General features: G+C 34.3%; 1 protein-coding gene across 3 annotated transcripts in view; it reads left to right on the top strand.

Moving 5' to 3' along the window:
- The first annotated feature begins 293 nt into the window (after positions 1–293).
- Positions 294–25,384, top strand: part of LOC117224889 (uncharacterized) — a 119,088-nt gene continuing 93,997 nt past the window's right edge. For all 3 annotated transcript variants that reach the window (XR_013034737.1, XR_013034738.1, XM_076526157.1), the window contains exon 1: positions 294–734. The gene's annotated coding sequence lies outside the window, so the exon portion shown is untranslated. The remainder of the gene's footprint in view (positions 735–25,384) is intronic.

Below are 25,384 nucleotides of genomic sequence, written 5' to 3'. Positions count from 1 at the left end.
CGTTCGGGGAAAGAACAGGCGAGAGGAAAATCGGCGGAAAAGCGTGGCAAGAGGGCACGCAGCGGGAAATCTCGGCCGGAACCGGAAGCGGCGCGCGGGAAAAAGAGGATCGCTCCTGCGACCAGGCCCTCTCCCGCCCCACCCCCCGCCCCCCGGAAGTCGAATAGAAAGGGAGTGGAAAAGAAAAGGCAGGTCGGAGAGCTCCCTCGGCGGGCCCGTGTGCCCCTGAGTCTGCGCGATACAGTTTATTTAAACCGGTCGAAGGTGGGGATACGGTACTCGGCTCGGCTCCGCTCCGCGGCGCGGCGCAGCGCGGCGCGTCCTCGCGGATCGCGAGCTTTAGTCGCACGATCTCGTCCGGAGCGTCGAGCCGCTCCACGTCGCGCTCGAGAGAGAGGCCTCGAGGATCGATCCTCTCCGGATTGATCGCGCCCCGCGCCCCGCGCCCGCCGCCCCGCCACCGAAAAATCGCCGGATGGTGCCCGAAGGTCCTCCAGTTTTGATCCCGGATCGATCGATCGCTTGGAACCGGCTCGGGACCCGGGACACGCTAGCCCGCGGCGCAGAGGATCCTCCTTTGTCAGTGAAAGTTTCGCCGACGAAAGCTCGATAACGTCTCGTGGTCATGGTTCTCGTGAGTTCGGTGCAGGTGAACCGCGTGCGTGCTACACCTCACGCGTTCGGTGGTTCCTGAGCGTGTCTTCTTCGCAGGCCTGGGATCAACTGTGAGAAAGGTGGGTGTGCGTGCGAGGACGCAGGTGCAATCGCACGGCCCTGTCTGCCCGATCGGTACAGTAAGTCCTCGATTAACAGGATTAAAAGCGGCGGACGAACGGCCCGGATCGATCGAGGCTTTCGGATCTCCAGAGGATCATGGTGATTCACGGGACGATTGCTTCGGGAATTATTACGCGCCGGTTCGGGACTCCGGACCCCTCCGAGCGGGTACATGTCACTGGGAATAATACGTGGTCTTAATTCTTCGGAGAACGTCCTCCCTGTAACATGAGAAAGATATTAGTAATCACGGCAGACTATATGGGAGACGAGTTGGTTATTAGTTTGAGAAGTTCGTGATAGAGGGTATATCTTGTATCAAATACATGTATCCTGTTGGATATCGTCGATCTGAAGCATGCGTTTCGCATGATCTAGATCTATCGATGTTTCGAACTGGCTGGACATGTGGACTGGGAACGCGTACTCGTGATTTTGTGGAGAACGTCGTTGCTGTAGTTCCAGGAGGATTGTTTTAGAATCGTCTTGTTGGCTCCTAGTTGCTGTCTTATTGACTTCTAGTTATCGTCTTGCTAATTGCTAGTCGTACTATCATGACTAGTCAGATTATTATGCGAGAGACGAGTCGAGGTCATAGTTCGTAGAGATTTGTGACACATGGTCTTGCAACTTTGTTACATCGGGAACGTATGTTTCGTTGAAATCTGTTGATCTGGAAGGAAGCAACTCGCACGATCTGTAATTGATCGGAACAGGTTCGACGTATGACAGGAAATGTATGCACTTGATTCACTGTGGAACGTAATCTCGCGAGCATTAGTAGGATAGTGGACGATTAATCGCAGTTCGCTGAAGTTACGAAAAACGGTCTTCGTGACGGAAGTTGGTTTTATCGTATTCTAGTATTCTAACCACGTGATCCGTTTGATATTATCGATCATTAAGGAGCGTATATTTTATGTTCCGAGTCGTACCGGTTCTTCGGTGTAGCATCAACATGTGGCAGGGGATGCGTGTCTTTAATCGTTTGCGGTGCGTCGTTCCAGAAACACGAGACACATATGATTTCGTTAATTAATATTCATCGAGACTTCTCTCTCTCTCTCCAAGGGAGGATCAACCACGATTAACCGTTTAAAAATTTACCGATAGGAGAATGTCTTGCAATTTTCTTACATCGGAAACTGGTGTTTTGTTCGATACCGATGATCCGGGACCTAGGGAGCGTAATTTGCACGTTCCAATCATGCGGGTTCTAAGCAACAGGACTTACATTTGACAGAGCGCGCATACTTTTAACTTTCTACGAGACGTTCTGAGGCATGAAGTGACATTTTGATGAAAAATTTCATTGATTAGCGCTTTAAGATAGTGTTAGAAAGAGGAACTTTAATATTATATCTATCTCATCAGATAGATCTCTATTATGTTTTGATGCTTATCAATTTTTCGGTGTATGAACAACATGTAATAAAGAATTTAAACCATTAATTCTTTGTGGAACATTTCTGAAAGACGAATAAGAAATCGTCTTGTTGGATATTGTTGATCAGGGTTTCTAATAACTTGAAAACATTGTAGTATTACTACCAACTAATTAAAATGATTGCGAAAATATATAATTGTCTATGTTTCCTGCATGTTGCAATTAGTGAAGAGTATTTTTATTTTGCGTAAAGATCTCTAATCCGGTGATAAAAGATTGATCAATAATGATTCTAATAAACCGAAAGTTCCATCAGAAATTAAACAAAAATGGCTTAATGTTTATTAAGCTGTTGTAACTAATGTTTATTAATTATATATATATATATTTAAATTATATTTTTTTATTTATAAAAATTGATCAATAATGATTCTAATAAACCGAAAGTTCCATCAGAAATTAAACAAAAATGGCTTAGTGTTTATTAAGCTGTTGTAACTAATGTTTATTAATTATATATATATATTTAAATTATATTTTTTTATTTATAAAAATTGATCAATAATGATTCTAATAAACCGAAAGTTCCATCAGAAATTAAACAAAAATGGCTTAGTGTTTATTAAGCTGTTGTAACTAATGTTTATTAATTATATATATATATTTAAATTATATTTTTTTATTTATAAAAATTGATCAATAATGATTCTAATAAACCGAAAGTTCCATCAGAAATTAAACAAAAATGGCTTAGTGTTTATTAAGCTGTTGTAACTAATGTTTATTAATTATATATATATATTTAAATTATATTTTTTTATTTATAAAAATTGATCAATAATGATTCTAATAAACCGAAAGTTCCATCAGAAATTAAACAAAAATGGCTTAGTGTTTATTAAGCTGTTGTAACTAATGTTTATTAATTATATATATATATATATATATATATATATATATATATTCAAGAATACAGTAAATTCTCCCTAATTGACGCTCAAATTGTACACAAAAATGGACAATCTGGGAAGAGCAGATACGATTATTCGAGTCCTGTGGCTCGTTTTCATAGTTGTTGATAATCGATAAGTATAAAAACGAGCTCCGAGACTCGAATAATCATATTTCCTCTTTCTAAATGAGCGTCAATTAGGGAGAATTTACTGTATATACATATTTTTCATCATTTATATATTTATTGAGATTTAGTTCGATGAAAACACCGTTTCATCTAGTGAAAAAGAATTGATTTCTACAAACGATGATTTGTAATACATTTGTATTGAATGTAATTTAATTTCGTATAATTTTATTTCATTTTACTTTATTTTATTTTTTTTTCAAGCAATACTAATATATTTTTTTTGTTAAAAAGGTTATTATATTATACAATTGTTAATCAAAATGGTACATATGAAACAATAAGTATATTCATTTGTTACAATAAAGCTACATGGACACACGACATGCAATAACGTTGTTTAAAGCTGCATATGACTAACTTCGAACAAAGATTCTGATTGATCGCATGAAATGAAATCAGCTGATCAAGATTTGATAGAAAGTCACTTTACCATTACTGACCGTGAGTTACTTTCCTCGAGATTACGTGAAAAGTAAGTCATCCGCGACCTCCAGTAAGATACGTTATTCGTAAAAGTGGGCCGCGATTATGCTTGTCATCGGAAACATTGAGGTAAAAGCAGCTTCCTTAAAATGTCTCCTAAAGACCATTCGGCTTAATGATTGCCCTACATATGCAAATGAAAGTGTATGGAAAATCAGCTGAAATTTGAATGATCGTAGAACAAGCATTCGTGTCACATGTTTGTGATAGTCATTCTACAAAATGCATTGCTTGCATTCGCTGATCGAATAAATGAATTTATACATTTTCTATATTTATGTATTGGTTTCAGAGTAACAGAATTACAAAATGATCTACAACAATGTGTGTAAATTTGCATAAACTACCGATCAACGTGTTTCAAATTATCTATTTTATGTATTATTATTTGTTTTAATTATATTATTATATATATTTATATATTATTATTTGTTTATAATGCATATTATTTGTATTATTGTAATTTATTTATAATAAATTATTATTATTAAATTAAATTATAAATTTATATATTATTACTATATTTAAATTATTAATTATAAATTATTATTTTTTATTATAATTTATGCATATTATTTGTTTTATAAACATAAACTGCCAGTCTACGTATTACAAATTATCTATCTTATGTTCACATATTATTTGTTTCCGAGATCGTATATATTTTAAGAGTAGACTGCAATTTATGCAAATTTACACTTTCGCAGATAAGTCTGAGCGAATTGAAATCAAAAGCGTCCTACGACTCCGCCAACGCGAATCTAATAAACGAAAACTAAGTTTAATCGAGGCGCACTCAGGCGTATCATTGGCCGTTAAATTAGAAGAAAAAGAAATGCGAAATTAATGTTTTGCCTTCTTATCGAAAGTCGCTGGATGTTCCATTAAGCGATTAACGACGCGAGTGATCACATATTTGTAAAGCGTTTCCTAGCAATTACGCGGCGGTGACAATATAAACAGAACCATTCCATTTTCATTTCAACAAATCATGTTGAATGATCGCCAATTAATGAAGTAATTTCATTGGTTATCGACGTGCGTTTTTACAGTTCCAAGATAGAAGTCCTTTCTAGCAATAACCGACGAAATTACGGTGATGTAACTCGTAAACGAGTCAGCCGTCGCGCTCTAATCAGCATCAATAACGAGTAATCAGATTACACTTTGGCCAACTGTAGCCGGTAGCTACCGCAAGCCGCAATTGAACGAGGCCGGTAAAAGAAGTTTTCCATGGAGATGATCGAACGTTACACGAATAAGATAATGGATCGAGTACGGAGCATTGTGTTTGGTCAATCGAGAGAACAATCGCGAACGCTCGCGTTGTTTTGCCGATAAAGCAATTTTCTAGGCGGATCGATCCCGGCCTATATGATACACAGCCGAGCCACGTAGCCGGATCACAAAACATCATTAGCGTGTTTCAGTCGCGAGAAAATTGGAGTGACCCTCGCGATCGTGAGGCATTCCACGTTGGGAGAAGTATCTGGTGTAACCACGGTTGCTGAAGGAAGGTTTCTGGGGCTTATGCTCACCCGGGCACCGCAGCAAAATTGGTGCAGCTCGTGACTAAAATGGAAAATTATGTGACTCGCGGTTTAACTGGGACGCCTGCGGTTCTAGAAAAATTGTGTAATTCGTGGGCATGGGAAGACCCGTGATTCATTGTTCGAGGAGGGAACGTAATTATTTAAGGAGGACATCTTGTGCAGTCGGCTCTAAAAAGCGAAGTTTTTCACGCGGATCGATAATGTACTTAGGGTAAGTGTGTCAATTATTATGCCTCCAGCCTGGTCGCAGCAGCCTTACAATAATATCACTTATATTTAAAAACAACATTACTAAATTAAAGCTGTTGAATTATTTTAATAAAATTTGATCCGTGATTTTTTTCATAACCGAATGAAAATTTTAACTTCTTCGGATCTATACAATCCAGATATTAATATTTTAAATTTCAGACGATGATTCGATGCGTTGTTGCCTTGATCTTGTTAAAAAGAAACACATTATATTCATGAAATTCGTCTCAATTACAGGAAAGCAATAATATAATCGACTTCTTAGATTTTATTCGAAGTAACTCAGTAACTGAAACAAATTTACGTTTTCATGTTTGAATCAAGTCAGAATTAAGTATACCCTTTAAAACGCAACAACTTTTATGAAATTGGACTAAGTCAATTATTATGCCTCCAGCCTGATCGCGGCAGCCTTACAATAATATCACTTGTATTTAAAAACAGCATTACTAAATTAAAGCTGTTGAATTATTTCAATAAAATTTGATCCGTGCTTTTTTTCATAAACGAATCAAAATTTTAACTTCTTTGGATCTATACAATCCAGATATTAATATTTTAAATTTCAGACGATGATTCGATGCGTTGTTGCCTTGATCTTGTTAAAAAGAAACACATTATATTCATGAAATTCGTCTCAATTACAGGAAAGCAATAATATAATCGACTTCTTAGATTTTATTCGAAGTAACTCAGTAACTGAAACAAATTTACGTTTTCATGACTGAATTAAGTCAAAATTAAGTACACCCTTTAAAACGCAACAACTTTTATAAAATTGGACTAAGTCAATTATTATGCCTCCAGCCTGGTCGCTGTAGCCTTATAATAATATCACTTATATTTAAAAACAGCATTACTAAATTAAAGCTGTTGAATCATTTAAATAAAATTTGATCCGTGCTTTTCATAACCGAATCAAAATTTTAACTTCTTCGGATGTATAAAATCAAGATACCAATATTATAAATTTCAGACGATGGTTCGATGCGTTTTTGCCTTGATCTTGTTAAAAAACACACAAGCAAAGTAAAGGTGAAAAAAATACAAAATTAATGCTTCCTAAAACAAAAAAAATGAACTATTATATTCGTAAAACTCGTCCAAATTACAAAAAATACAGTGATATAATCGATTTCTTAGATTTTATTCGAAGTAACTGAGTAACTGAAACAAATTTACGTTTCACGTACACGCAATAACTTTTATAAAATTGGACTAATACACAATAGGTTAAAAAAACTTGAAAAGACAAACAGATCTGATAGAGTGTTCGATGATTTCTCCTCGACGAATTCGTCGATCGCGACAACGAGCGCGAGCGTGCCGCGAGAAAAATGGAGATTAGATATTTAACAGAACCTATGATAGAGAACTATTAACAAGAATAACCGAAGAGAGTTATTAAAGGCATCCATTATGACGGCGGGGACGCGCTGAAAAATTAGCGATGCTCGTTGGTATAAGAAAAGCAAATAAGTGTCCGGCGGTAAGGCTGTGGCCGTGTCTACACATGCACGTATAGCAAAAATGTTGCACGACGGCTTTTAACTTCTCCACCGGGTAGAACGAGTTAACTCGTCCTTTACGAGAACCGCCTCGTACAGTGAAGTTTGCACTTTTACGTGGATAACACTTTATCACAACCTGTTGACGAGTTTATTTGGAATTTTCTAGTCCTGTGGAGCGAGGCCAAGGTAGTCTGGAAAAATACCGGCGCGGCAATCTGTAAAAGTGCACTGGCCGGCAGGATTTCGCTTTTTCTTTGGGCATTAATATGCAAATGACCGACTGTTTATTGCGGACACGTTGCACTTTCAAACATAGGACTTATCTTATACATAAGGATTTTTCTAGCCGCGTAATAACGCTAGATGCAATGATAAGTTTTTGCATTCGACCGCTATATTGTTATAGAAAAACGGGGAGGCATCGCGGCCTCTGTCTGGAGCCTCGAGATAATATAGGCATATAGTCTTTTAGGTTATTGCAATTTGTATTTTATTTCTGTTAATTATATTTCACCTTAATGTACTGGGGGACCATAATAACAACTGACGGAACGGAAGATGTTCTCTGCCCGTTTTACCAGCTCATTTGAAACGTGACAATTTGATCGAGTAAACTAGATTGGGTTTCTGTAAAAATACGAAAGCTTTAAATAATATTCGGTTGGGAATCGATTGTTAAATTAATGCTTCTATGGAACAACGAATCTGTTAAACTATTTTGTCATTGTTGTCTTGAAACATCGCTATTTTTAACCGAATGCTTTAATTAAAATATCGAACAAACGTATTTATTGCTGCGAATACTTCGACGAGAAAATAATACATTTGAATAAACATTTGTAAGATGTTTTATTCCCACAAGCACGTTTAATATTCTTCTGCGATTGCAAACAATAGTACGTAAGAAATTGTTATTGTCTCATTTTGTTAAGTATTAATTTTTATCGGAAAACCATACTACCAGTGTTGTCTTTGATTTTGCATCTTACTGGGTGTTGAAAGTTTTTATCAGCAATAAGTTCTGCAAAAATCCGCGGCGTATCCTCCGCATAATGGCATTTGCCTAATTTAAAGGTTCTTGAATATTTGATTTTATGAAACCGCAGCAACATCATTAGGGCCTATCGGATATGGCCATATTATACGAACAAAACTGGAACCCGTTATCGCGAAATTATAATACAAATGTTCTCCACATCTACATACATACTATCACATACATTTGAACACTTACAATTTTTCGAGAGAGAGATATGAAACATATAATCATTTCAAGCGGATCTTCGTCTTAAATTTCGCATCTGCTGAAGTTGGATAATAATAATGGTATCTAATGTCATCTTGCATGTATGAAAATTTCAATAATTGTAGCCGGATGTAGTTTTTACGTACAGAACGAACAATTAACAGTGATAAATATATGTGGACACCATTTCAAACGGTATAAGTTTCTTAAAACTGGTCTAAATGACTTGACATTTTTCGTTTTTAGATGATAGAGAGCCTAGTCTGCTAGAAAAAATGGCTAAGTGTCTAGTGTAAATGATATTTTAAGTTTGTATTATACGTATTATACGTTATATTATATTATATTATATTTGTATTATACGTTAGTATAATACAAACTTAAAATATCTTTTATAATATATATAACAAATATTATATATAGAACAACATATATATAATATAATATATATATATATATATATATATATATATATATATATAATATATATATAATATAATATAAATATTGTATATATATATAAATAAATAAAAATATTATATATTAATATATATAATACAGAAACTAACGTTTGTTCACAAACATCCATAAGAACACGATGGATCTAAACCAATGATTTTTCATATTAATGTATAATACAAATATATATTTCATATTAATATTTCACGTTAATATAGATTTCTGATTAATATATTATGATTTCAGTCATAATACATAAATAAAAGTTCTGCTTCATTCTATTTTATTCCAATCTGTTAAACCTAAATTTTGTTAGGTTTAATAATAACCCTGAGGCGCAGTAACTGGATACATTTACCCAATTTATTCTTAATTTTCATTTCGAACAAGAACAGTGGTTCCACTGGATCATGGATCCGCAGAATCATCGTCCGCGATCTAATAAAACGCCGACGAAGAAAAAGGAAGCTCTCCGGCGCGCGAACACGTGATACATCGAGACGAGTGAAAGTTTCGGGTTTAGCAATTTGCCCGTTAGCGTTAGGCTCGAAACGGCCGATGCGTTCCGCGAGGCGGTTATTCCGCCGCGTTATTCCTGACGTAATTTCATTTATTTCACGCGGAACGCGTCTGCGGCAGAGCCACGCGGAACGGCCCGTACGGATTTAATTAAGCGCAGGAAAGTCGGCGTCTTACTTTCTTGCGGATCGCGATCGTGTAATTAACGAGCACGCGGCGAGAAAGAAAACGGTAATATTATTTTTAGAGCCGGAGCCGCCTGAATTTATGATTCCGATGCGTTTGATGATTTTCAACGAGTTCCGTGAGAACGGAGCCACCGTCCCCGCGATATTGCAGCCTTTTAATCGGATCGATCGTCTCGCGAGCGTGCACGCGCGTGTTCCACGGATTCTTTCGAACACGCTGCTCTGTCAGGAAACGATAAAATAGTATTTCGTAGGTACACAGTCTGCTTTACTTTCAATCGGCTGAAAATGATGCTTCGAGAATTAAATGTGTTGTTAGGTTTGCTGGGAAGCTGTTTTCAAACCGTTTTGAAAACCTCGTTCTATAGAAATTACTAGACTGCGGATTTTACACACTTACGACAAACATTTATTTATTTACTTAGTTAATTAGTTGACATCAACGGGCAAAATAACCTTTCATTTTATCTACAAAAATTTGATATAATAATAATAATAAAGTAATGATATAATAATACTAGTACTAATAATAAAATAATAATAATAATAATAATAATAATAATAGTAATAATAAGATAATAATAACTGAAAACAATGGTTACATTTGCACGTAAAAAGATGTTAAAATCTGAAACTGAACTAAGAGCTACTATGCCTCCCATGGACTATGATTACAAGACTGCGAATTTTTTTTTATACAAAATAAAAACTGTTTGCATTAATTACAAGATACAGGAACTACGTAGATATTAATTTCCTTGTTCAATAATTTTAATAAGTTGATAGTTATGCAACAGTATTTTTAAGCTTTTCAAAATATGTATTCTCAGTTCTGCATTTCTTCTTCTGATTTTTGCCATAAATTCATTAGATCGACAATTTAATGGTTAAAATCTAGCTTTTATTATATATGATATTATTATATATTATCTATATGAAAAATTCATTATAATTAAATTTTACATCGAAAATTTAATATAATTAATGTCACTCCTATTTAAAATCAATTAATTTGAATTTGTTTTAAAAATCTATAACAGTTTAAATTTCTACTTAAATCAACAATTAAACTAATTAATCTGCAACATACTTACAGTCTGTACAGTCTGCAATCATTAATAACGCATAGTGTATAATTTTATTGAATTCTTTACTTCACCGAGTTATGCAAGGGAATAATAGTCTGAAATTGCAGTCTGATCATTATTATCGTCATTATTTTATTTAGAGACCATCTAGTGATTCTGGATCCTACTATAGTACAATCATGAGAAACAAGTACGCTAAAAGGAAAGAAGCATCAATTGTTGCTTAACCAAGGACGTTCACACGTCCTCCTGAAGTAGGATGCAATAACGGGTCAAACGCACCAGGTTTAGGTTACAAAAATAATAATGTAGTAAAAGCAATGCTACGAAGCATATGACGATATTTCCAGATTCAAAAATAATAGATGTTCTCTTATAAAAAATATTCATTTCTCTAAAATATGTTTCTATCGAGATTATTTGTTTCTGTCCATTTGTGTATGATATCTAAGTAACGAGATGTAGACTTAAAATAAGATACATTTGTCTAGAGAATAATTTATATCAAACTTAGATCAATTTCAAATATTTATATATATATTATATATAATAATAATATTATTATTATATATAATTATTTTTAATATTATCTTTATATATATATTAATATATTATAATATATATTATAATATTATTATATTATAATGATAATATTAATATATTATAATATATATTATAATATTATTATATTATAATGATAATATTAATATATTATATTATAATATAATATTAATATTATCTTTATTATATATCTCTAATTATTTTTATATATTTTAATTTTAATATTATTATTATATATAATAATATTTATTATATATTATATAATAATCATATATATATATATATATGATTATTTATGTATTTATTGTACTTGAAAGTTACTTAAAGTATTACTGCCGTCGGAAAGTTTATAATAATTACTACCGGTGAATTTTAAATAAATATTATTTATTATGCAACATTCTTTATATTTTACTCACCTTATATGATCTTAGTTCGTATTAAATTGTTGTTGTTACAAAGAATGAATAAGATTATGTTAACGATTGGACATGGCGGCGCAAGTAGAACTGGCCAGCAATGCACAGACAAATGAGCTGATTCAGCCGTTTTATGACTTTGTAGGCAAACATAGTCATCTTTCTTCTATCAGTTGTTGCACGCGAACAGTTTTTATGCATGAAATGGTAATTTATTATTAATGAAATTCTAATGTTGATCTGTTTAACATTTGAATACCCATTAGCTTGGAAATGTTGGAAATTTTAACAAACATTCGAGGCAAGATTATTCAACTTCATATTCTCAAATTATTGTCCTATGTAGAATAAAACTTTTGTTTCTTCCATGAAATATCTTCATCGTAATTCCGGTAACGATTCCTCGAATGCCAAATGCGCGCTGCCATTTTAACAACTTCACGCTTTCCTGTATGCCTACTAAGCATAAAATCTTGAATATATCGCGCATGCATGATGTGGTCTGAATGATTCTGAGAAAATGGAAATTGTTATAGTATAAGTCGCTCTCATCTTCATCTTGAAAGTGACGCACTTCATACTGCTTAACTACGGACACGCATTTCCATCTTAGCAAGTACAGATGGGTAAAAGTTGTGTACAGTTACTCACAAAATTGAGCGTACACTCTTCCAAATGCAATAACTTTTTTAAGAGTGCATTAAGTGACTTGTATTTTTTGTAGATAATAGAGGGTTTAGTCTACTAGACGATGACTAAAATGCCTCTTTTTAATTTTGCTGTTACTTGGAATGACAAACAAATTAAAAAACTCTTGTTCTTTTTTATCGAAGTCTATAACGAAAATTTAAAAAATAAAAAGCTGCGATTTTTGCCACCTTTAATTTGTTGCAACTTATAACAACGTCAAACTGATTTCGATGAAATTTTCAACTTTGCATATAAGTTACCGAGATCTACGAGCGGCATTTTTTAAATTTCCGTTATAGGCTCAGATAAAAAAGTTAAAAAGCGAGAATTTTCTATTTTTTTTTATCATTCCAAGTAATAGCAAAAAAATTCAAGTTACTCAGTTCAGTTTTTAAAAAGTTATTGTGTGTAATTTTGTGTGTAATTATACATATATCGTGCTTGAGATTTTAGGTTAGATATATTATGACTAGACAGCGAATTTTGTGCACTTATGACAAGAATTAGTAAATGGAAAGCAAAACGATAAAACTATTTAATGAACTGTTATTTAAACTGTTATTACATTATATCTACATATTTTAATCACCCTATATATTCAATCTGAAAAATTTGATAACATTCAAATATTTTATTTAATCAACTTCTTTTTTAAATTGAATAATTTAGATGTATGACATTGATTACTTTTCTATTTTACATTTTTATGTTTCACAGGTCTTTATAAAATTAGGAAAATATAATAGATTAACGCAATCATTAATTTTCGAATCTTTTAATAAATAATTCTGTCTCTCACGTATGGATGACGTAGCAGTTAAAGTATTAATATAAACAATCTTTATTTCGCATAAAAATCTATAGTTTAACACTTTACCTGTCGTTGGTATAACAGTTGTGCCATAGCATGAACTAACGTTAACGGCCGCTAGTACAATACTTTTTATAAAAACATGTTAAATACAAAATTTCCAAATGTAGTTTACAAAGTAAACTTTCTTTTTTCGAGTAGTATCGATATAACCTTCGGCATCTCGGACTTATCCCTTAATTATCACGTCAAGAATTAGGTTTAGCGCCAGTCTAGATTAATACCTTTTTACTAGAAGAAATGTGTACTCTTTCGATCCGACAATTTTTCACGAAACGTATAATTTGTTTGAGGTTTGCAAGTTCCACGATTCATCCAATATTTTTAACACTATTCCGTACGCAGATCTTAAATATGACTCTTTTGTTTGTTTGATAAGTCATCCAAGAATTTTCGTACTTAATTCTTAGTTAAAAAAACACAATGCTATAGTTAGTTGCTATAGTTAGTTAGTTGCTATAGTTAGTTAGTTGCTATAGTAGCTATAGTTATTTGCTATAGTTCAAATGTTATTTCAGTTTTTTAAAATGGCACCAAAGTGGCACCACCGGCATACAACAGATAGTTATTGCATAGCACCAATGTGATGCCACCGGACGGCATAGTGTTAAAATGACGCGTTTCGAATTTGGAACAGCCAGTTTCGCGAATAAGTCAATGTAAACTACTGGGTTGGCAACTAAGTAATTGCTGATTTCAGTTATAGATGTCTCCCACTCCCATTTTTATGATATCCGTAAATGTTATATTATAAAATTATTATTATTATTATGTTATTTTTTATTATCCGTGAATGTTAGCAACTGGACAAATTGAATGCAGCGGTCAAGGAAAAGCGACCAGAATTGGTCAATCGTAAAGGTGTCATTTTCCAGCAGGACAATGCTAGGCCGCACACGTCTTTGTCCACTCGGCAAAAATTGATGGATATTGCTTGGGAATTGATGTTACACCCACCACATAGCCCTGATCTCGCGCAATCGGATCACCACTTATTTCGATCCCTGGACAACTCCCTTCGTGGTAAAACTTTTAATGATGACGACGCTGTAAAATCTCACTTAACTCAGTTTTTGGCCGAAAAGGATCAGACTTTCAACGAGCGTGGAATTTTCAAGTTGTCAGAGAGATGACAAAAGTTCATCGAATGTAATGGAAAATACATTACAGATTAAACTTCGTTCCAAGTAAAAAAATTTTTTATTTCATTGAACAAATCGTCAATTACTTAGTTGCCAACCCAATAGATGCTGGCTGGAACACGAAGGTTCAAAACGCGTTGAAAAAGTGCGCGCCATGCTCGCGATACTACGACAGATACAGCACCCGAAACGTAACGGATTAAAAGATGTACAGCACATCGGATTGGTCGCGAAGTGTTAATTGTGAGAGGACGACCGTCCTCGTGTAATTAATTTCTTTCGTGCTCCATGGCAATTTCGCCGGGGAAGCGGCGCGCGCCAGCGATTACGCGTGTTACAGATGACAGACGCCGGTCGATTACACCGGTGCGGGCAATACCAAAAAAGGAACGTACCTGAAAGTGAAATGGCTCGCAGGCCGATTTCGCGAGAATGAAAGTGTTTCGAAAGTTTTGCTGATCGGAACCAGCCGCCGCCGGGCCGCTGCAAATAGTCCTTTGTCGGAAACGAATTCCAATCGATCAAGAATTTCATGGCTTAGTAACCCTTTTTATTTTTTTCGACAATAAATGTTGTGTTTGCTTAACAATTTCTTAACTCATTACATTCAATTATTATCGCGGCACGTTAATACGTATAGTAAATTCTGTCGAATTGTCCATTTTCATTTACAAGTCGAGGGACAATTGAAGAGAATTTACTGCATCGTTTTTGGCTATTTAAAAAATAACTAACCCGACTACCACGACATTTATAGATTCAAATGTTAAGAATTTGTGTTATCGGCTACAAAACACATTCACGTAAACAAAACAATTCCAAAAATACCTATCCATACTATACAAGATTATCGATACGTGTTTACATAAAAAAATTGCATAAAAAGTTAACAAGAAAAATTGAAAAAACATTTTATTTCTGTAATATTGTTCGAACAACTAACTTTTTCGAGAATTTTTTAATGTGTAACTACAATTGTCGAACAAAAACTCACATTTAAAAAAGAAATTGTTCTACACTCCTTAGCCCTCGAGATATTAACAAGAAAAATGGTTTTATGGTTTTCGTAGTTGTATACGAGAAAACAAATGCCCGCGATATAAAAAAATACTAGAACTGCGAAGATGTAATTTTACAATTTAGGTTAACTTTATAAAGTTAATGTTATGCAGCTTAAAGTATATATGTTCCTTATCGACAAATATAAGAGAACGAAAGAGAAGATTAGTTATTTATTTAACCCTTTCTGCATAAATTAGGAGACACAATAATAAAAAAACACACCTTACACTTAATAGACGCTTCAAGCCGATGCTTGTAAATTACAAATATGTAAAATGTGTAGTTCGTTGAGAGAGTATCGTCCACTTCGAATTAGGAACATTGAATATGGAACACCGGGTACATGAAAACTATGTTCCATAATAGGAACATGCTCGTAGTTTACTATTTTACTCGTACTATTTTGTGTTCACATTAAATAAATATCTCAAAGTTCATCACGTTACTTAACACGTTCCGTGCCGAGCTTTTTTTACTCGAATCTTCACACTTTGATATTTTACTAAAACTTGATGTATTACGTGCAATTATTAATTCTCGTACACATAACAACGTAACAAAAACTTATCAACGCCCATTCTTGCGGTGGAAATTGATTCTTCGGTTCTAAATTTCTTGTAAACAATTTGTTCAGTTCACTAAGTAAACATGCAAGCGTGTACCATCGATGGTACACGTGGCACGGAACGTGTTAAAAACATCAACTTATCGAACAATAGTACAACTATTCAACAATAAATGATGATAATCTTATTCAAAATTCATGATAACTTATACCCCTTGGTAAGCGCCCTTAATAGATACTTTTACCTTATGAATCATTGCAGACAAAAAAGAATACAACATTTTCAGCAAACGACGCCAACTTAAAATATCATTAAAATCGACGTCTTACGTTAACAAAATAATACAGGACCCGAAGACGATGAACGCTATCCTAAAGGTCACAGTGTCTAAAACAGCGGATCGCGTATGCGAGTGACAGAAGCTGACCGCATCCCGGTAACGGAATACGGAATGTTTGACCGAACCCAATTGGCATACCGAATCGTGAAACACAGCGTAGAACAAAGCCGGTGCCATGTTCGCGCGGTTGCTTGGTATTACGGCGGTTTCTAGGAGCATATCGCAGTAAAACTTCGGAAACACACTTACGCGCACCTCGAGCACTTAAGCGCACCACCCGCGTTGCATCAATCGTTAGCGATTAAATGACAATTATACAGCGATTACGCGAGTCAGAACGGAAATAAAAGGATCGGAAGCGGAGGCAGCAGGTCCCCGGTTTTACGAGTGAACCGGGAGAAAAAGAAAAGTGGCCGGTCATGCGTATTCATGACCGGAACCGTGGATAATGCCCCGGAGTCTCCGCACATCATATCTTACACAGCTGGAATATTAATTCCTGTCATTCGTATGCGATGCACGAGCGATGCTGCGACGAGGCTGCGCGAGGATGCTACAGGTGCAAGTCACCTAGGAAACCGCGTTTTTTTTGTTTCAAGTTCGGCGAGGCTTGATGCCAAGCCGTTCGCATTAACGGATTATTAGAGTTTAATTTGGATCAATTAGACGATGACGGACGCGCGTTGTCGTGACTCGTGGAATCGGTTCGAAAAGGCGTTAGTCCGAAGCGCTTTTGTTAATCCGCTGGGAACGATGCGCGGATTCGATCGGATAGCACAAAGACGTCGAGTCGTCTTTGCTTAATTTCTGCCGGAGCACAGCAGGTGCTGAACGTCGTTTGCAATCAAGATTCTGCTACCATTAAGGGATTGAATAGATCGCTACAGAAAAATTGCGAAGCGTGTGGTTGAATCGTAGATAACTGTGATCCTCGTGATCTTTTATTATCGCGTGGGCGACCGCGGTTTTCTGAATCAGTTTGATGCATCCATTAAAAATTCGTTGCTTGAACGGTTTTTCGATTTTTTTATTATCCATTATTATTGCTGTGAATTGCTTATTTTTGCGTGAGCGATCGCAGTTTTCTGAATCAGTTCGAAGCATTCGTTAAAAATTCTTACGTATACTTTTGTGTTTCGCATGGTCCGCGCTGCTTCGCGCATTTCTTAATAATTAAAGAAGAAGTGAGTATAATATATATAATATAATATATATATTATATTATATTATTATTATTATTATATTATATATAATATAATATATATATATATATATATATATATTATTATTATTATTATATTATATATAATATAATAATAATAATATAATATATATATATTATATTATATTATATATATTATACTCATATATATAATAATATATGAGTATAATAATTTATTAATTTATAAAATTTATATCTCAAAAGCTATCGCCGTCTGCACCAAAAACGAGATACCATTAAGCTTCAGTATTTGAAGACTGATCAAAAAGCCAGAGTTACACTTGCATACCTCTGCTTGTTCCTTTTCTTTATCTCCATGTTCACTATTTAAAATTCAAAAAGAACAGAATCGTTTTTCTTAACATTTTATACTTCAGGAGTTTCTTTATGTAACATCTAACCCTGGATTTAAATGTTTAATTACCTCTTAGCAACGTCGACATCAATTATCACTAGAATTACCAAGCCACGTATCCGATTCTTTTCTTTCACAGCCTCCGATATTATAAAGAGATTTCTTTGAAACATTCATAGCTAAAGCCTCTTTATTTAAGCGTACATTGTAATAGAAATCGTACGATGTTCAAATAAATCCAATCTTGACATTGTTATAAGACAATATTCATTAGCCCTGTTTAGGCTAGTTCTATTGTTAAATGTGCATTCAGTGAACAGTGGTTGCCCTATCCAATAAATTATCGATAGAAGAATAACTGCATAGAATCACACGTTTCGTGTAAATCGGGTTCAGCCCGGTCCACGGGATCGATACTCGCCTCGTTCCAATCAATTACCCTTAATTTGTCAGCGAGCCGCCGCGTGTCAACACCGCTCGCAAGAACAAACCTTAACCAACCGCGAACCAGACTCATTCTATCATTCCGTGGCGATTTTTTCAAGCCGGTGTGTCTCCCCGTCTGAAAGACAAACACCGGTGGCGACACAGCGGTACGCCACGGGAGATAATCATCGTCATAAATTCATCATCATCACCATCATCGTCAAGCCGCCCCGGAGTATAATCACTCGTTAGCGGAGGCACACTCTGCCGGCGGCGAATCACTGTCAAGGCTGCCACGCTTCGCGGAATAACGAATTCCATCGGCAGAAAGGGCCTCGTTCTACGCCATTCTCTCATCTCTGATATTATTCAGCGCATAACGCTACCCGATGATTTATTGGCCGCGGTCCAACGCGAGCAGGCGAACTTAGCGTTTCAGCTCTTTCGTTTCCGGAGACAACTGTAATCGAGCGCGACTAACCAATTTTGAGGACGGCGTGATATCTGTTACGCCTTATTATTGCTTGGATACCGGTTTTTATCGATCCCTTGCGCTACGACTTCTTTCGCAACTACGTTGATTAGCCACTTATTCGTGCTTGTAACCTGTTAACCGAGTTTGGCGAAATATTGGGTTGGGGAATAAGTTTCTAGCGTTTTTTATATTTTCTTTTATTTTACAACGAGAGAGAGATCTTTTTGCTGTTTGACAAAGTGTATAAAGAGCAAATGTATATAGAGCTCTTTCTGCTCTACGAAACTGTGCTGATCGTCTTTTTGAGTGATTTAATTTTTTATTACTTTTGAGGCTCAGAAATGGAATATCCAGGAGGTAAAAAGCAACATTTTCGACACCTTCTCTTCTTCGCTTTCCAAATATTTGAAAATTATCCGTGAATCGCATTACGTTTTACGTTGTTTTATCCATTTAAACCTAGCGCAACCATGTGGCAACACAACGTATTTGCACAGTTCAGTTTCGAACTCGCTATAACGTTGTTTATATGTAGTAGGCTGTCATCCCTTGGACCGGCATTTCTTCGAGAGCAAACGTAATCAAAAGGTGCAAGTTGTGTTATTCAAAAGGTTTGAGAGAAGAATCGAGATTTTGATGTTCTGACTGTAACGATGCTTTGTGTATGTCTCAACTGATCACTGTAATTTGTTTAATTAATTCTTGGAACGTTGGAAATATTTGATTTATATATTTTCTTAATATTTTATAAAATATTTCGTCAAATTGAATAGTCAACAAGTGAAGGATAGCTCTTTCAACTAATCAGTGTAATTTGTTTAATTAATTCCTTGAACGTTGGAAATATTTGATTTATATATTTTCTAAATATGTTCTAAAATATTTCGTCAAATTGAATAATCAACAAGTGAAGGAGAGCCCTTTCAACTAATCACTGTAATTTGTTTAATTAATTCTTTGAACGTTGGAAATATTTGATTTATATATTTTCTGAATATGTTCTAAAATATTTCGTCAAATTGAATAATCAACAAGTGAAGGAGAGCCCTTTCAACTAATCAGTGTAATTTGTTTAATTAATTCTTTGAACGTTGGAAATATTTGATTTATATATTTTCTAAATATGTTAGAAAATATTTCGTCAAATCGAATAATCAACAAGTGAAAGAGAGCCCTTTCAACTAATCAGTGTAATTTGTTTAATTAATTTTGTGAACGTTGGAAATATTTGATTTATATATTTTCTAAATATGTTCTAAAATATTTCGTCGAATTGGATAATCAATAAGTGAAGGATAGCTCTTTCAACTAATCACTGTAATTTGTTTAATTAATTCTTGGAACGTTGGAAATATTTGATTTATATATTTTCTAAATATGTTCTAAAATATTTCGTCGAATTGGATAATTAACAACTGAAGGAGAGCCCTTTCAACTAATCAGTGTAATTTGTTTAATTAATTCTTTGAACGTTGGAAATATTTGATTTATATATTTTCTATATATGTTCTACAATATTTCGTCAAATTGAATAGTCAACAAGTGAAGGAAAGATCTTTTAAATTAGTTTAGGCGTGACAACATAACTTTTTATTGCGAAGGAAAAGATGTCCATCTTAAAACGAGTTGAAGAAAAGTGAATTCTCCAGTTAACAGGTTATTTTTTGTTTCTATTATGACTTTCATTTCTAAACTCTGGTACCAGAAGAAACAAATTTTGTTTCGCTTTTGTAAATGACGAAATGTTATTTTCAACTTATTAAAATTACTATTCTATACGTACTTCTCGTTGAGGATCTGTAGGTCTCTCATTGTCCACATTTTCTAATTGCTTATTCATGTATTTTGATAGAGATAGCTCGGCGCACGCTCTTTTTCTTGCTCTCTTAAACCATCTACGCATGTACACGCATCGAGGCTCCAACATCTGCACCTGCCTCTAGCATATTCCTTTCAAGAATCCTGGCTTTCTTCCGCCTCTCTTTCACGTTTCACTCGTATCAGTAAATTCACGCTGCTAAAACCCGCTAATATTCTCAACTTCTATTATATAGGGTGTTCCTTTTGACGCTTTTATTGCTGCACTATCAACGTCAAGCATTTCATAAAATTCAATCATTTCACTGAATCGAATTAAAATTGAAAAATTTAGTTCTATGACGACAATTACTTCATTTTCAAGGATCGGAATATATATGTACATCTTATTTCTGAAAATAATTCTGTTAGTACTTGTACTTGTATCTTTCACTTAAGCAAATGTCTATTCCTGTAGAATTTTTTAACTATTATCGTGATTGATTAAAAGCGAGTTTGCCGATAATAATGGCCTCAAGAATGCAGCAAGATGCAACGGAAACGACATCCGAGTTCAGAGGCACCTCATCCCCGGTCTTACACAATAAAAACCCTATATCAAGACAGATTTAGTACCAAAGAAATCCTACGCCCACGTTACATAACAGGAACCATACCCTATAAAAGAGCAAGCAGTAATTCTACATGCTACTGACGGCACTAGCATTAAAGATGATAATGGGGGGGGGGGGGTCAAATGCAATATAACACATCCCGAATCTCTAATGGTAGGATAAATATATATATATATATATATATATATATAATATATATATATATATATATATATAATATATATAAATATAAATATATAATAAATATATATATATAATAATAAATATATATATATATATATATATTATTTATATATCGACTTTTGGTTAGTAGCCAGGTGAATTATTTTTTTCTTCTAATCTAAGTGTATATATATATCTAAGATATATATACTTAGATTAGAAGAAAAAAAAATAATACACCTGGCTACTAACCAAAAGTCGATCGCAATAAATAATAACATAATCGAAATAAGACCTATGCTAATTCCAGCTGAGCGAATAATACTCTTAACGTCTCTCCAGACATTCTTAACCAAACCATCGAAGTTCCATTAAAAAGAAATAATAACGTTAAATCCTGTTAAAAAATGTCTCTTCAAAAATCTGAAATGACGGAACCAGAATTTGCTTGTATCTTAAGTTTCGCGAGGCAAGTTTACCTTCTCGCAGAGCATGCAAAGAAAAAGCCAAATTTATTTTTAACCGCCAATCAACGTCAATCGACACTAGCTCAACTCTCCATTATACCTGCCAGATCACAGAATCGTCGATAAATAAAAAAAACTGCTTACTTTGAACTAGTTGAATTATCAACAGATCCACGAGAAAAGCAAATCAGAAGTTATTAACAGAGATACCAACAGTTTCATCGAATGATAGCAACACCAATGATGCAACTACAAAAGACATTCATTTCACTCCATTATTACCAGTTGAAACATTTGAAAATCCCAACGTCACCAAGAAAAATTAATTCGAACTATGGCAACATTATACGACCACGAAAAATTAGAGGATATATTCAATATCGAGAACAATAGGCATTATAATAGGCTATTAAACTACGTCCACGTAAAAAGAGTTTCCTCGGATCAATATACCAATATACCAAGCCTTTGGATCAAGCTGCCCAATAGAAATTTAAAAAAAATACTCAGATAACACTAGTGCCCTAATTCAGGGACTTAAGAATATTTACCCCATACTAGAAGAACGAAGTATAAAAATCGGATCTCGAAACCAACACTTCGCAATCACGCACCTTGAACAACTCCAAATCATTCTAAAAATGATATCGAAACCAGGATATGCCATGCCTGCAAGAGGTAAATTTCAAAAAAAATCACCTCTCGGTCTTAAAACGCTTCGATCTCTATTCGTAAGAAAATAAAGGAAACGAAAACCACGCGTGTGGAGGTGTAGTCATCGCGATCTGAGACAAATATAACTCGAATGAAATCCCATTATCCACTAATACAGAAGCAGTAGCAATTTCAACATCCCTCCCATATAAAATCCATACCTACAGTATTTACATTCCAAATAGCCACGCCTTCGAAACTAAAGACCTCGAAGACCTAATCCAGGAAATTCCAATACCGTTAATACTAGCTGGAGACTATAACAGTCACCACTCCCTCCGAAGCTCATCCAGACTGGATAGCAGAGGAAAGAAAATCGTAAAAATGCTAAGAGACCCAAATCTAATCCTTTTAAATACAGGAACTCTAGCTCACTTTAATACAAGTAACGGAACATACGGTTTAATAGACTTAACAATGTCCAGTACCAAATTAGCAGAACGAATCATTTCCATCGAGATAACGTATGTATGAAAATAACATCCTTCGTTCACAAATTTTCCACCAACGGGAACGGAACGTTAATAATATAATCTGGCCAATATAGAGAAAAATAGTTCCCTAACGGAAATAGAAGAGAATGAAATAAATCCGATCAAAATCAATCAATGAAACGATCAACGAATTTCAAACAATTATAGATCCAGCAGCGAAAAAACTGTCGGAGAACATTCTAGCCAGAAAAACGGGAAAGTCCCGTATCCTGTTGGAATAAAGATTGCAAAACAGCCCTGTGTGACCACGTGTTTAATACAGCAAAAAAAAACTACTGAGAACCTAATAGAGTTTAAAAAAACTACGAAACAAATTTCGCAGAATTATCGAAGAATGCGAGAAAGAATTATGGAAACCGTTCACATCGTAGAATCCAGTTCATTGAACTTGAATATTGCCAATGTACTCGCTGTACAATTTCAACTGAACTCGAGCAACAAAAACCATAACTCGTCATTAATCGTCTATCCGGACCATGATACTTTCCTGAAGGAAACCTTAAATCGTTGCGCAGAGAACAACGCGTGAATCCTGTGTTAAACGCGCCATTAATAAACTAAACAGCGAGTTCTCAAGAACAAAGAATTTTGCTCCTGGTCCGCAAAAACTATCCCAAACGAACTATTGAAACGTCTGTCACAAACTGGAATAAGTTACCTAATCAAATTATACAACTGTATATGGAGCAAGAACGTTCTTCCGGAAAATTGGAAGGAAACTGTACCAGTTCTCGAACCAAACAAAAGGACAAACATAAACCAGACAATTATCGACCAGTTAGGCTTACCAGTGATGTGTGTAAATTACTAGAAAAAAATGATTAACCAAGGATTCCAACGGTACTTGGAATTGAACAATCTCCTAACCTCAATTCAATATGGTCTTCAAAGGCCTTACTTTTTGATAATTCTCTCTCTCTCTCTCTCTCTCTCTCTCTATATATATATATATATATATATATATATATATATATATATTTGAATTAAAACTAATATAATAATAATAAAAACTATATATAATTGAATATATATATATTCAATTCAATATGGTTTTAGATAATATCGCTCCTCCTTTAACCAACATATGTATATATATATATATATATGGGTACTATATAAATGGGTACTAATATATATATATTGGTTAAAGGAGGAGCGTTATTATCTAAAACCATATTGAATTGAGGTTAGGAGATTGTTCAATTCTAAGTACATATAATTATTATATTATTATATTATTATTCCAAGTATATATACTAACCTCAATTCAATATGGTTTTAGATAATACCGCTCCTCCTTTAACCAACATATATATATATTATTATATGGGTACTATATAAATATATATAATATATATAATATAATATTATATATATATATATATATATATATATATATATATATAGAGAGAGAGAGAGAGAGAGAGAGAGAGAGAGAATTATCAAAGTAAGGCCTTTGAAGAAAATATCTATTCCTGTTACAGCGATATTCTTATTTTTTACATCTGATAAATTTTACTTGATTCAAGATGTTTATTTCGAAGTGCATTATTTCGGTATCCTCATTGTAACTTGAGACCAGAACTTTTTTAAAGACAAGTTCCATAAATAGTGTTATAAATAGAACCTATTAAAAAATTCCAGAACTTCTTTCATCCCTGCTTCTTCAACATTCTTACGTTCTGCGGATCTCGAAAAGAATTGCGTAAAAATTCACTGGAATAATTTCGGTTGTTAAAATGTTAAATCGAGCATATAAATTATTTCCATCGATATTGAAAGCCGAAAAAAGGGGCAGACAAAAACACGTATCGGATGGCGATATAAGAAAAAGTTGTTCGAACTTGAACACTGATGGCCTTTCCAAGGTCATCGGCATTATTTTGCATATTGTAATTGGTTTCTTACAATCTGTTGTTGTAGTCGACATCAAAACGAGTTGTGGAACCTATAAAACTACGACCATGATAACCTTCAAGATAAGAAAATGTTGCGTAAAGCGTAGAAAATACAAAAGACTTCGAACCGGAAAAATTGTACGACTTACCGGCTGATGTTTCGATTAATCATTGAAAACTAATTAACGTTTTGAACGTCAAACGGCGGAGATCGGGTCCACTTCGACCCCAAGTATAAATATTATCTGATTATCTAGTTTCTGACAATTTATTTAAACTTTCACATGTTGCATTCGTGTCTATAAAAACGCTAACGTGCCAAAAGTAATGCTTCAAAAAAAAATATGCCGATAGAAATTGTTGTACAAAATTACAAATAATCCTAAGCATACTCACGCTTTTCTCAAGAAGGTCTGCCATACGACTATTAGCATGAACGAGAAATTCAATAATGTATTCGTCATAGATATAATGATATTAT

This window comes from Megalopta genalis, chromosome 13, assembly GCF_051020955.1.
Source record: "Megalopta genalis isolate 19385.01 chromosome 13, iyMegGena1_principal, whole genome shotgun sequence".
NCBI lineage: Eukaryota > Metazoa > Arthropoda > Insecta > Hymenoptera > Halictidae > Megalopta > Megalopta genalis.
This window is presented reverse-complemented; position numbering and strand designations above follow the sequence as displayed.